This window comes from Bactrocera oleae, chromosome 3 (assembly GCF_042242935.1).
Source record: "Bactrocera oleae isolate idBacOlea1 chromosome 3, idBacOlea1, whole genome shotgun sequence".
Taxonomy (NCBI): Eukaryota; Metazoa; Arthropoda; class Insecta; order Diptera; family Tephritidae; genus Bactrocera; species Bactrocera oleae.
This window is the reverse complement of record NC_091537.1, coordinates 70,636,968-70,650,492: the sequence shown is the minus strand read 5'-3', so window position 1 is coordinate 70,650,492 and position 13,525 is coordinate 70,636,968. Positions and strand designations below refer to the sequence as shown.

The 13,525-nt window shown below is 33.2% G+C and overlaps 1 protein-coding gene across 3 annotated transcripts in view; it reads left to right on the top strand.

Moving 5' to 3' along the window:
* Oatp30B (Organic anion transporting polypeptide 30B) overlaps positions 1-13,525 on the top strand; it is a 71,721-nt gene that overhangs the window by 21,349 nt on the left and 36,847 nt on the right. For all 3 annotated transcript variants that reach the window (XM_070106824.1, XM_036361861.2, XM_014234860.3), the window contains exon 2: positions 7,421-7,509. The gene's annotated coding sequence lies outside the window, so the exon portion shown is untranslated. The remainder of the gene's footprint in view (positions 1-7,420; positions 7,510-13,525) is intronic.

Sequence of the window (13,525 nt, the reverse complement as noted above, 5' to 3'; positions counted from 1 at the left end):
ATTTCTAAACTGCTATACAGTGGGTGGCTTCAAGACCATGACTTTCTTTTAAATAGCCTATACATTTTCAATAGCATTTAAATTCTGAAAAGTACACTTTGAAAGAGATGATTGGTGTAAAAGCATGGCGCAATATACTGGCCGGAACCAGACATAAGGCAGCCGTTTAAGGCGGGGTTAACATCTACGTAGACAGCCAAGGCCATAACCTCGTTTCGCATATCGGCCAGCAGTAGAGAAGGTCGTCAGGAACAAGAGACTTCACTTCTACTGGGTGCCAAGTCACAAAGACATCGATGGCAATGAGATCGTGGACGAGATTGCCAAGATTGGTGTACGTCGGTCAACTTGACCGACATTGGTAAACTCATGCATTGTTTTTACGATGATCTGGACAGGAGCATGGCGAAAAAGGTCAAAACGCGAATGGATAAAATTGTAGGAAAATTATTGGAATGCTCACTGATGGCGTCACACTTATGCAGAATAGGGCTTATAGATCGAGAAGACATGATTTTGATCGTTCAGCAGTTCCATCAAATTAACAGCTACTTGGAGCAAAAAGAAAATCTGTAAAATTTCAGATCGATATCTCAAAAACTGATAGACTAGTTTGCGTATGTACATCACGCTGGCACGCGGAAGAGTACATTTAACTATCACCCAAAATTGGAATGTTTTTGCTCTCTAGTAGCCACCTCCATTGTGTGAGGAACGCTTTCTAAACTATTTTTGCCCTCCGCCGTTACATTTTCAAACGAACAGAATTGTTAGTTTGAGACCCTTTGCTTGATTGAGCCTCTGCAAATACAGTGCATTCTCTCTAGTTGTCTCATTTCATGCACTCTCTTCTGCAATTAATGACAGTCTTAATCGTTTTCATTTCAAATTATACGCACTCACTGATAAGCACGTCAAGTGGATGTCAGTACAGATTCGACAAATATCATGAGAATACAATAATTTTCTATATGTAGACGAAGTTGTTGTGAATATAATATATAATATTATAAATGTATGTACATATATATGTATGTAGGTATGTACATATGAACACACTGCATCAGCAATAAGAATTATATTTTCTATGGAGGCGAATAGCCGCAGCATTGACAACAATGACGGAAATTGATTGTATCACACCGGCTGAGACCCTTATTCCGAACCTGTGCCCCCAGCTCCATTGTTTTGACTGCGGAGAGGGTATGCTTTCGACGTGTACTTATAAATATTGTATGAAGTATGCAAAAGCACAAACTGATAACGTTGCGGGCATAACGAAAGAATTGAAGACTATTTTTGAATAGATGCGACGCACTACGTGTGCAAATAACTGTGTAAACAGTGTGACAACATAAAAAGTCACTTTGGTATACACTTTGTAGCATTTCAGCTACGTCTCTATATATAGTAGATAGAAGGGATATTTTTAAAGCGGTACAATTCCATAAATATTATATGCAAAATAGTAAATACCTACTCACATATATATGTGCATATGAGACATCATGTATTACATACCATATACATATACATACAGTGTACAGGCTAAGTGACGGTATCGTTGATTAATTCCACTCATTTTTATTATATTACTAAAAAATAACGAAACTTTTAGGTACAACGTTATAGTTTCGGATTAGTCAAAATTTAATATATTTGTATCAGATGGACGTATCAGAGTATGGAGAAAGCCTAACGACGAACTCAATCCAAAAAATACCATAATTAAACACGGAGGAGTTTTTGCCTTAGTATGGGGGTGTATGTGAAGTGTTGCTGTCAGAAATCTTGTTATAAATGACGAAATAATGACCAAAGAGATTTACCTTAATTTATTGAAAAATAATTTGTTACAGAGTGTGGAAAAAATGGGGATAAAGGAAGATTTCTACTTCCAACAGGACAACGTTCCTAAACATACTGCACATATTGCCAAAATGAACATTTATGGAAATACAATACTTAGGAGTACAATACTTAGAAGATAGAATTGGAAAGCATGAAATATATTCAAAAACTCAACTGAAGGAAGTGTTAACGACAGAATGGCGGCAAATGTCATCAGATGTGACCAAAACGTTAACCAACTTTATGCCAAACCGGTTAAAAGAGGTTATTAAACTTAAAGGATACCCAAAGAAATATTAATTTAAAGTTTCATTAGAAATGTTTTTTTCTTTATTATAATTGATTTTTCATATTTTAAATAAACTTTGTTTTTGTTGTTAAGAAAGAAAAAAATTTGGTTTTTGTTTTTATAAGAGAAATAAATAATAAAGAAATGCTAATAATTTATCCGAGTAATTTTCGGATAAAATTTTTCAGTAATATAATCAAAAAGAGTGGAATTAACCAACCGTACCTTTGTTCAAAAGAAAAGGTGCATTTTGAGTTTTTTTGGAAAAGTACTTATTTATTCATCAATATCTACTTTCTTCCCTTTAAAGTAATCCCTCTCGGATATAATGCACTTATGCCAACGCTTTTTCCAATCCTCGAAGCACTTCTGAAAAATGCTTTTCGGATGCTCATTGTCATCAACATCTTCTCGACATTCTGTAAAGCGCTTGTACCACTTATAAACACCTCTTTGAGACAAAGTGGACTGACCGAATAACACAGTCACCATTTCAAGTGCCTTGGAGCACTTTATTCTTAGGGCATAATTTAATATTGTACATATTCTTCGATCCACTTCTCTCAAAAGTCAAAAATCGAAGAGCACACAATAACATGACTAACCTTTTCTGTGGCCAAACACACAAATACTAATCAAAAGTGGCTCCTAATGCAAGCACATGATAAACATACATATGTGTCCGACTATAACAAAAACAAAATATCGATAAACGAATTTACACAGCCCGTGAATCAAAATTCACCTTTTCTTTTGAACACACCTCGTAGGTATGTATAATATGTAGAGTATGTACCCTATATCTCTTAGTGCATATTCTACTCTGATATTGATAATAATATTCTTACATGCTATTATATCTGCTTCATTTATACAAATATATTTATACATACATATATTGTTTACATACATATATATGTATGTACTTACATATAGACACATATGAAATTCACACAATATTGCTAATGCGTTAAAATTTCTATAGACCACTGATTTATTGATTTCTTATGTGACCCAGAGAGTATTAACCTCGTCTCTAGCCGTTGTATACAGATAACTATCACAAAATATATGTATGCATATGTATATACATATATATACAGCCAAATATTCATCTATATACAATATATACATATCTATTTATATTTCGTTACGCTTTCTGTCTACCTGTACGTGGACATCTACATACATATATGTATATATGTACATATGTACCATACAAATGTAAGGACTTTTATATGCCTTTTGCATTTTCGAACAAATTTTCCAAGAGAATTCTAGCTTAAAGTTCTTTGTCCAAGTACTTTACACATTTTATATATACATATGTATGCATATATGTATGTTTAATATTTGAACAGTTGATAATAAATTTAAAATTGATAAATTGATTCCATTATCGTAAATTTTTTTAATAAATCTCTTTGCCAAATATAGAGCTAAAGCTAAAATTATCTACCAGTGAAAAATTATGTTGACAGCCGTAATTGTCACATTGAACGTTGAAAGTCAGCTACCGTAAAATTGCGATTCTTTGCTTTTTAAATTTGTATGCCCTATATTTATTATTAAGTTTGCCATGAAGTTTGTAACATCCAGAAGAAAACATCGGAGACCCTACAAAAAATATATATACAGTGATCCAAAACTAAAAAAAAAGTGTACAGAGAGATGCTTTGACTTTGAAGAGACTTTCCTCTTAAACTATTTCAGCGTTTAAACTGCAACCGAGAGTAACAATGTATGTATATGAGAATCTTATGTATTTTTATAAAAATTTTAACACTAAATAAATTTTAATGTTAACGGTTGCTAAAAATTAAAATGTTTCACTTTTGAGCAGCCATAAAAAAACATCTACACTTACGTTGGCAACACTTCCAATGAAGTTATTAAGTAGGTACCGTTACTTTTGTCTGGTATTATTTGCGAGTGTTCAAAATGAATTTTTTGGGAAGTGAATTTCTTTTGTGGGGTTTCAAGATTTCCAAGCTCTGGTAGTCAAATATTGGCAAAAAGATTACATTACAACAGTACATTATTGCTAAATTCAAAAAGACTGGTGAAGTTGGAAGACTTCATGGTAGTGGAACGCTCAAAAATTTTTTCCCGCCCAGGCTGAAAGTAAAGTGTCAAGGAACAGCCCAAAATATCCGCTGTCTCTAACGCCACCCTCAAACTATTCGTAACCTCTTGGTTTTATTTAATTTTAAGGCCGTTTTCTCAATGTCTGGTTAAGCGTTTAACCAGATCTTTATCGGCAACATGTTGAAAAATGGTTTTCTCAATATCTAATTTAATCTAAATTGAATTTACTTGGATGCAGTGGTTGTGGATTTATATGGCGTAAGGAAGGCTAAGCGCTAAGAGATACAAAATTAAATAAGACTATCAGCATGGAGGAGGCTGTATTGTGTGGTGGAGCAAATGGCGCCGGTAACCTTGTTTTAATCAAAGGAGTTATGTAAAGAATGAATTGGCAATATTAAAAATGAGTTTGGCTCCGGCCGCAGCTAAACTCAATTTAAATGGCGGCTATTACTTTATTCAGAATAACGACACGAAGCATTCTGCTTTACCGGTTAAGGAATGGTTGTTATACAACGAAAAAAGTGCTGCTGTATCCTTCCCGTTGAACACCTGTGGATAAATAAGGTTATGCGTACCCTTCAGAAAATATGGGGAAATATATCTGCTGAACTTAGAGAAACTTTGGTGCATTCTATGAATAAAAAACTACAAACCATGACAGTGGGCGAAGGTGTACATACAAAGTATTTGTTTTCGTTCAAGAGTTAAAATGTCTTTATGCAAACTGTACTGGCTTTCGAAAATGGAGTAATTTTTATTTGAATTTTTTGCAGAAAACTGAATTTTTAAAAATATGGTATATTTTAATAACATTATGAAAATTAATAAAACAGTCTTTTTCTATCTTTTCCACACAGCGTGACGAACAGAATTGGTTTAGCCTTGTCCGTCTGTCCATCTGCCTGTATATACGTGAACTACTTCCTCAGTTTCTGAGCTATAGCTCTGCAATTTTGCACACGTCCTCAAGAAGCTGCTCTTTTGTCTGAACCGATATCGGATATATATTTGGCATAAATTATTGTCTCAAATTCTAGTAATGAAGCCTTAGGGTACTAAAGCTTTGGTGCAACCGAAGGTAATGTTTTAATTTTGTATGGTGTCCAAAAAAAAATTAAAAATATTTTTTTTTTATCGAATGTAGGAAATTATAACAATATAGCCAATTAAATTAAATATATGTATATGTTAATTTTGATTGGTTATAGTTACGACACGTGGCACAGTATATATTTTTCTTTTCGTTGAGAATATTTATCCGATACTTTTAATTGATACTTATTGCCCATCTTTATCAGTGAAGTACAGCCATGTAACGTCGTCCTCCAACAATCGGGCCATCGAACTTATGGTAAATGCTTTGTATCATAACGGTACAGACACATACGAGTTACACTTACAAATATTAATTTTTCTAGCGACCATTTTGTTTGTTTTTTCCCAGCGCGATATATACTAGTACATACGCTCCATTTCTCCTACGTATTTCTAATGTTCCTTATTTGCATAAGTTAAAAGCAGGTTTGCAAGTCTCTTTGCACAGGGTTTCATATTTTTCCGATTGCTTTGTCATGTGTGGAAACCTTTCAAATGCGTTAACTTGTAAGATTTTTGCAAATTAGCCATGGAAATGTTGAGTCCGTCGTGCTTCAACAAATAAGACTTGTCACTATGGATGTTTTTGTTGCTTTTTCGCAAGTGCGAACCACTCATCATAAACTCATTTGCATGCATACTTATTTGCTTGGACAAGAACATATGTGTGTGCAAGCACAAACTGTAGACATTTTGTGGTTCTCGAGCTTTTCCTGCATCTACAATATTTCCCTCAGCGAATTAGCCCATGAAAAATAGCTTAAACTCTAATTTGTATGCAGATGTGGTGAAGTGCGCAATATTTGTTCACAAAGCAACTTTTTTGTTTATTTGTGTTTTCGTAAGTATTTATTTTCACATGCAACTTTTTCACGTGTGTTTTTTTTTTAACTTTTTGTTTTTTCGTTTTCGTTTAGCTTTAGCGCTGAAATTCCACAATCTCAAGTTTTACGCTCGATTATTAGGAAAACATTGATGCCGATTGGCATTTTGCTGTAGCAATAAACGATCTTCACACATTATTTATATATTCGTCTGTTTTACATTTAGTTTTATTACAGTTATTAAATACTTTTATTACCGAATCTATTTGTTTCGCTAAATTAAAAAAAAAAATTTCAAAAATAATACGCGTTTTTGCGACACGCTCGTAAATAATACAGAGAAAACAGGTTAAAAACGATGTGTTAACAAAAAAAAAACTTTAATTACAATCGAAAAATAAACTGAACTTAAGCAACGATTTGTGGCCATTAATATGTTTAAGATGACGTTACGTCTCAATCGCTTGAAAAACAATAAAACCAAAAAACATAAAAAAACGTTTACTCCAGCCGCGCAGTAGCTATATACCCTTCACAGGTGCATTTTTTATAGCATAAAAGGGTATAGAAGATCCTTATCTTGATTTTGATCGGTCAGTTTATGTAGCGATACCTCGGATACTAATCTGTGGCAAATTTCGTGACGATACTTTGCGAAATAAAAAAGTTTGCAATACAAGGACTTCAGTTGGATCGGTCAGTTTATATGGCAGCTATATGCTATAGTTGTCCGATATCGGAGGTTCCGACAAATAAGCAGCTTCTTCGCGACAAAGAGACGTGTTCAAAACTTCAATCGGTATCTCAAAAACTGAGGGACTAGTTTGCGTATATACAGACGGACATGGCTAAATCGACTCAGCTCGTCACGCTGATCATTTATATGTATCATATGTGGGCTATCCAATCCAAAACAGATTAACATTTTTTTTTCGTAAAAAACATATTTTTTGTGTTCTTTGAGGCAAATTATTGGACACGCATTTTTTTATTTCGACTCAATATAAAAAATTTTGGAGTTCTGAATTTTCAATATTTCAACGCTCAAAAAAGTACTATTAAACATTTGCGTATTTCATTCTAAAGATAACTAGTCGACGTATTATTTACGATTTTTTCTCAGCTACTTTATAGGGTACCCGACGTTTCTTATTGTTATTACAAATATCGTGGCAATTTTAATATACCCTGCTCAGGGTTAAATTATTTCTTTTTTCATAGTTTTTTATTTATAAATATTAATTTAATTAACTTTTTTGTTTTCTTCCAGAAAAGTGAAACGTTGGTCATAAATTCTAGCTCATCTTTAACTTTTATACGCGAATGCACGTATGATCATATGGATGTATGAACATTAAGGTGGGTAAAAATTTTTTTGAATATCTTGTTCTTATAGTTAAAAAACATTTCTAAATACCATCTACGAACTAACCAAAGGGTACCTCCTACTGGGCGAATAGAAGCTGTTTAGTCGGTAACCCAAGTAAAACTAAAATGGTTTTATTTACTAGGATGTAATATAAGATCCCAAATGGGCCTCTCCTATCTTTCGGAGGTTGACGTCTTCAACCTGATAAGGTAAAATACCTTGGGCTTATCCTTGACCAACATTAGCTGTCTCAACAAATTTGTGTAGGTTCAAATCGCTTTGTCGATTTGTAAGGGTCTTATGATCTATTATATAAGAGTTTTAGGTACCACAACGGACCGGCGTTCTAAGTAGTCCAAGTGAGATCCTTGATTGGATCGACCGCTTAACCTAATCAAAGCCCCATCCACAGATGACTCATACAGAAAAAATCTGTTGTAATAATGGCATATCTTATAATTCCTCAATCGTTCGAAAATATATGTACATGTATTACTTTTTTGTTTATGTTCCGATGTGGTTAATTCCTCATGCCGTTTACGTATCTACATTAAGTACTGCTGCGAATATTTAACATATTATATGTATGTACATACAAGTACATATGTTCAATGATCCGTGGTAGATAAAACCCTGGAACCACCTGCTTCAATGTAAGACGACATTTAAATATAAAACCTAGGTTACTAATGAACCTTTCGTTTACACGCTCTACGTATTCTATATTCTTTTAAGAATGTACATAAGATGTACATATGTATTTTCTTGACCTTTTGAACCATCTCCTAATTAATTGAAGCTTATCTTCCACTTACACTTATGTACTCATGATATATCTGATAAGTTAATTACAGGCTATGGGCTTTAGTAGGGTAGTCTGATTCGAGGAACTATTATTCTCACATTACGCCAAGCAGTAAACTATTGTTTCCTATGGCATCAAAAGCCGACATTTTGCTTAATACTTAAGAATACTATTTTATTTTTGCTTTAAAACATAAATCCAAGTATGGGTTAGCTTGTCCAAGTGTTGATGCAAATATTATTATTATAATTATTTTGTTTTCTTTTTTATATTTACGAAAAAGCGTGGGGAGCGGAAACGTCATAAAAATGCATTTCTGATTACTCAGATGCATGCAAAATTTATTACAGTGCATTTGTATATTTATGTTCAAACATGTGAATGCCCACCATACGTACATATATTTTTGAATTTCATAATTAAATAAGCAAAGTTCAGCAAACTTCGTAACATTTGATGACTCTGAAATTTGTTAATTGAATTAATTCTGCATCGTTTGCTTCCGTGAAGATGCATAAACCATATGTGATAACGGCATATGTCAGAATACATTCATGAATGCACCGTTATATGTACATAAGTTTGTATGTAGAAGTTTTTATAAATATATTTGAATTGAAATTTGGCTAACGATTTCCTGCTTCAATATAATAAATAATACAATTTATTGGATATTAAACAATTAATTTTACGATAAGCTTTTTCGGTTGCTACAGAACGGGGCTATTTTCATACATGCATATTAGGGTTGCTCAGATTAACCTAAGTTTGAAGAGTTAAGGACAGAGTCACTGGATCAACATACTTACTTCTAATTGGCATATTAGAACTGCTCGGCAGCTGTAGCATTGTAGTCTTGTCTAGGAAATTTAGGTCGCCATTCAAAGGACCATCCCAAGAGTTGGCTAGAAAGAAATAGGTGATACTATTGTGTATTATTATTATTATTTTTAGTTTCGTAAAATATGACCCTACTTAATGCAAATACTCATTGTAAATATGTATATATTTTATAACTTCATTATTATTTAATGGCGATAACTGATATGCATATAATTGTACCTATATTATAGAATTTATGTCACATAATACATTAGCTTAAGTGTAACTAAATGAATGAGTAGATAAATAAAGGAGTAAGTAAATAAAAATAGATAAATGTTTGTATCTAAGTACAGTGAAATGGGACGCGAGATGCGCAGTTTATTGAATGTGAGGAAAGCAATTTGCATGCGCACAAAAACAACACGTTATAGCAAACTCCCTTCAATCTGCATAACTCTATCAATTTTCTATATATAGTGTACTATACATATAAATGAAAGTACATATATTTGTAATATGCTATGTGAATATTTAGTTATTACGCGAGATAAGAAAAAACTTCGGTTGTACCGATCCTATAATACCCTTCACTACACAAGAACTTGATTTTGATCAGTCAATTTGTATAGCAATTATGTTCTAGTGGTCCGACCTGAACAATTTATTCGGTGATTTTAGAACTGCCCTAGGAAATATTATATTCCAAATTTTGTGAAGATATCTTGTCATATATAAAACTTTTCATACCACAACTTGATTTGGATCGGTCAGCTAGTCAGCTATATGCTGTGTAGATCCGATATCCGCGGTTGCGACCAATGAGCAGTTTCTTCGGGAGAAAAGAACGAAGGCAAAATTTAAGATCGATACCTCAAAAACTGGGTCAGTTCGCGTGTATACAGACGGCCATGGCTGAAGCGACTCAATTCGTCACGGTGATCATTTATATAGGTATACTACTGTGATTAAACAGTAGGGTGAATTTTTTATAAAAAATACATTTTTTATTTATGTTTCCAAATAAATTTCATTCCCTAAAGGTAAGTCCCGTCAACGTTTTTTCGATTCGATTCTTATCTCAAATCAGACGAATTCGGTGGTTGCGGAACGTTGTGAGTTGAGTTTTTTGCAAAAGAAATCATGAAGAACCAATGCAGTATGATTTAGTGCATTTGAGCGATTTTGCACAAATTGAGATTTGAAGTTTCCACATTGTTCGTTATAATTTTAAAGAGAGCAAAAGCTTTCACCTTCTCAAGATAAGTATGAACAAATGCTTAATATCCTTCTTTCCAATTGAAAGTTATAAAACTATATGAAAACTCAATTGTATGGACCGGAAATTTTCAATTTGTTATAAACTTAAGTATAAAACGCGTTAGTGTTACATACATACATATGTACCTATATTCAATTTACATGGAATAAAACCAACACTAGTAAGGAAGGGCTAAGTTCGGGTGTAAGCAAAAATTTTATACTCTTTTTATACCTTTGCCAATACCTGCAATATTAAGAAATGTAGCGAAAGGTTTCAACTTTATTGTTCAACGAAATCGTGAATGGACTACAATAAAATTTTTCTTATTTTTGAAGGTTATATACTCACTTAGTTTTATTACTCTATTTTGCTTCCCGTCAGTTCCTCAAATGAGATTTATGTGATATAAACTCGACCGAAGAGGGAAAATTTAATTTATTGAGTTAATGTGAAAAACGTCAAGCAAAGGATCGAAATTCATTATATTAGGCATATGAGTTTTAGACCAAAACCAATTTCATTTATATTGAGCACCAAACTATTAACATAATTTTATTGAAATTTCACATATTGACAGATGTCAAATACCATTGTAATTGTTGAAGCTAAATTAATTGATTGTGAATACTTAACAAGATGAGTCAATCAGCATCTTATTGTCTAAACTAATTAAACTGGTTTAACATGGCAAAAGTCAGTACTACACATGACATGGATGGTACTAATGGATTATCCCGTAGCTTTCATAAGCAACTGCGACGAACGGAGAAGGGCCGTCATAGTTTACTATATATTTAGACCCTGAACAGGGTATATCGGACTATAGCATATAGCTGCCATACAAACTGAACAATCGAAAGCAAGACTTTGTATGAGAAACTTTTTTATTTGATGTAATATCTTCACAAAATTTGCATAAGTTATTTTCGAAGGCAACAATGTAATTTTCGAAGAAATTGTTTAGATCGGATCACTATAGTATATAGCTGGGTATATATATAACATAGATTATTATTTAAGGCAATAGTGTAATATCCAAAAAAATTGTACAGATCGGATGACTATAACATATAGCTGCCACATTAACTGAACGATCGGAGTAAAGTGCCTGCATGGAAAATTTTTTTATTTGACGAGGCATCTTCACGAAATTAGATCGGAATTAAGTTATTGTAAGGAATTTGTACATCTGGAAAGGGCATTATAGCTTCGGTGCAACCGCAGTTAACGTTTTTTCTTGTTTTGTATAACTTTCTAAACTCTGGAAGATTTGAAAATGGTTTCCAATATTTGAAGTTACAACTGATTTACTGCATCTCATTGTACCGTTATATTAAAATCTCAAAATTTGTAAAGCAACTGAGTCGCCTTACAGTGTATGTTTTTGTACTCGTAAGCAGATATATTACTCTGACACTGCAAGAGAATGTGGGCCAAGCATAAACCGCAGACCGCAGCTTTATTACTACTATAGGTTTATATATACATATGTATATATTTACAGGTTTACGGCTGCGTAGGCGTCCATGCACACATATATATATAAGTAAGTACACTTCATTTTATACAAGCCATTTATTTATACAGATAAATAATTTATTTACTCTGTGACAACGCGCACTGGCAATTGCCAATGCTGGACCACAATAGGAAATTACGAAGTCGGGCGTCTGGTTGACTAGTTCGTTGGTTGGCTTGTGGCACGAGTCACAAACTAATTCCGTATAATTGGCAAAGCAGAAGGCGATGCAGTCGATACATTTCATCAAACAATAAACATTCGCACTCAACTACTAAACAAATAGAGATATGTACATAAAGACAGATATATGTATGTACATATGTATTTATGTATCTACAAAAGGTTGAGTTTTACGTGCATTTCACCGGTATTGCCATTCAATTTAATTGAATTAAATTGAGTGGATTTGTATGAAATATGCTCGCACTACTCATAAATCGTTTGCTGAGTGGTGTTCAAAAAGCGCAACGTGTTGTTGTTGCTTATAACAACGTCCTCAATTGAAGAGGAATTTACAGCTTTTACTACGGGTTTACGTGCCATTCACATTATGTAAGATATTAAAGTAGTTGTGTGTGTAACTAAATTCATATACATATGTATGTGTACATAAGTAGTTATGTAGATGGCCTACAAGTCAATATTTTCTTGAATTTATGTAGGCTGGGTTATAAATTGGGTCATTGAAATTGCTGCCAAATATTAGTTTCCTATCTCTCGTCATATACATTTTTATAAGTATGTATGTATATTTACTAAAGCAAACCTTAAAAAAATTAAGAATATCCTTCACACACCCTTTAATAGATAATAAGATGGTCACTCCATAATTCACGTACCGATTACAGATGCTAAAGGTCTTTCAAACTTCTTCCCGAAGAAATTGTTCAGATCGATAAACTATATATAGCATATACTTATGTAGTATGCCATACAAATTGACCGATCCAAATCTAATTCTTGTGTGGAAAACTTTTCTATTTGACAAAATATCTTCACGAAATTTGACATAGTTTACTGCCCAAGGCAACCCTATAGTTTTCGATGCAATGGTTCAGATCGGTCAACTATAGCATATAGCTGCCATACGAACCGACCGATTTCAAACAAGTTCCTTTATGGAAATCTTTGCTATTCGACAAAATATATTCACGAAATTTGGCACGGATTATTGTTTAAAGCAGCGCTACAATCTCCGAATATATTGTTCAGATCGGACCACTATAGCATATAGCTGCCTTACAAACTGACCGATCCAAATCAAGTTCCTGTATGCAAAATGAAGTATATTAATACTAATTAAATAATCATCTTCATGCATTCATGTATATCAATCCATGGTCAGACTCAACATTTTTTGTAATAATCCAAGTCCTTTTAATCGAAAAAAGTCCAATTTCTCATAATTCACTATGTTTTTATTATATTTTGTCGGGTCAAAGCTTCGTTTATGGTAACAAAATGGTGCAAAACCCCATCAAACACATTTTTGAATCGGCTACAGCATTAGCAGAGAATGTAGATTGTCCGTAGTTGGACCTTCTCTATATTTTACATTCTCTGGCATTAGTACACGATTCGGCTTCCACGGGT